General features: G+C 47.9%; 1 non-coding gene across 1 annotated transcript; it reads left to right on the top strand.

Annotated features, from left to right (window-relative positions):
• Positions 1-387: 387 nt before the first annotated feature.
• Positions 388-462, top strand: Trnap-cgg. The gene has a single exon. It is a non-coding gene; the product is annotated as a tRNA-Pro (tRNA).
• The last annotated feature ends 937 nt before the right edge of the window (positions 463-1,399 follow it).

Raw genomic sequence — 1,399 nt, 5'->3', positions numbered from 1 at the left:
ATCTGTCTACCTACTGAGCTACCGAAGCACGACTCACGGCCGGTACTCGCAGCTTTACTTCTGCCAGTACCTCGTCTCCTACCTTCCAAACTTTACAGAAGCTCTCCTACGAAACTTACAGAACTAGCACTCCTGAAAGAAAGGATATTGCGGAGACATGGCTTAGCCACAGCCTGGGGGATGTTTCCAGAATGAGATTTTCACTCTGCAGCGGAGTGTGCGCTGATATGAAACTTCCTGGCAGATTAAAACTGTGTGCCCGACCGAGACTCGAACTCGGGACCTTTGGTAGAGCACTTGCCCGCGAAAGGCAAGCTTCTGTAAATTTTGGAAGGTAGGAGACGAGGTACTGGCAGAAGTAAAGCTGTGAGTACCGGCCGTGAGTCGTGCTTCGGTAGCTCAGTTGGTAGAGCACTTGCCCGCGGAAGGCAAAGGTCCCGAGTTCGAGTCTCGGTCGGGCACACAGTTTTAATCTGCCAGGAAGTTTCATCTGTCTACCTAAGTTGCTGCTGGTGCGGGAAGGGTAAGCAGACTAATATCCCCGTCATTTACTGCATGATGTTCAAGCTGTAGTCTGACGACTAGAATCTAGAAAGAGCTTCATCGCTAGGACTGAACTACGAGAGAGATCACCGGAGTCTAACAGCGCCAGCAGATGGAAGAATAAGTTACTGCAGGATGTAACTGCAAAGGAAGAGCTAGCACCAGGAAACCATCTGCCCTGCCCTTTTAGATCACTCAATCGCCAAGGGTGGGCGTTCCCCGTTGTAAGACCAACACGGAGAAAAGGGGTAGCCTTCCAGCTCATGGAGACGTGTCCTGCAGTACGCACGAACCCAAGATCCGTACACTTGCTCATATGCCCTCTATTAGAACATCCTTGCTCAACTGGACTTGATCGAGGCAAATAAGAAGACCATCAGAGTTGCTTCGTTCTGAAAATGTTGACCGGGTACGGAAGTGAATGATAATCGAGGAAAAGCATGACACATATTTGGCGACTTACGGTTCTTTTTCACGGATCGGAGGGAACTTAGTGCAACGGACGATTCTCACGTCAAGGAGTGAGAGAAAGACCATCAAGTTCAATCTCGGCAAAGACGAAAACGGAAACGTGTGTCACAGGCCCCGTGCATAATCGATCTTACAGTAAATTTGAAACACAAACATTATTCTGTGGTTCCTGTGGTAGGTACGTGCCTACGACACCAATTGGGTTGGCAATATTGGAAGAGCTAATGCGAGAGTTCTCTGAGGTCAAACACAGAAGACACACCAACGGTTTTCGGATTGTAACAAGAACTCACTATTTAGAAAGGAAACCAATAAAGGGCTCACTGCCATTTTTTTTTTTTTTTTGTTTAGTTTGACCCGAAAAACCAAGTTAAGTGCCTTTGCC

This window comes from Schistocerca piceifrons, chromosome 2 (assembly GCF_021461385.2).
Source record: "Schistocerca piceifrons isolate TAMUIC-IGC-003096 chromosome 2, iqSchPice1.1, whole genome shotgun sequence".
NCBI lineage: Eukaryota > Metazoa > Arthropoda > Insecta > Orthoptera > Acrididae > Schistocerca > Schistocerca piceifrons.
Note: the sequence above shows the minus strand (reverse complement) of the source record. Positions and strands in the feature narration are given on the sequence as shown.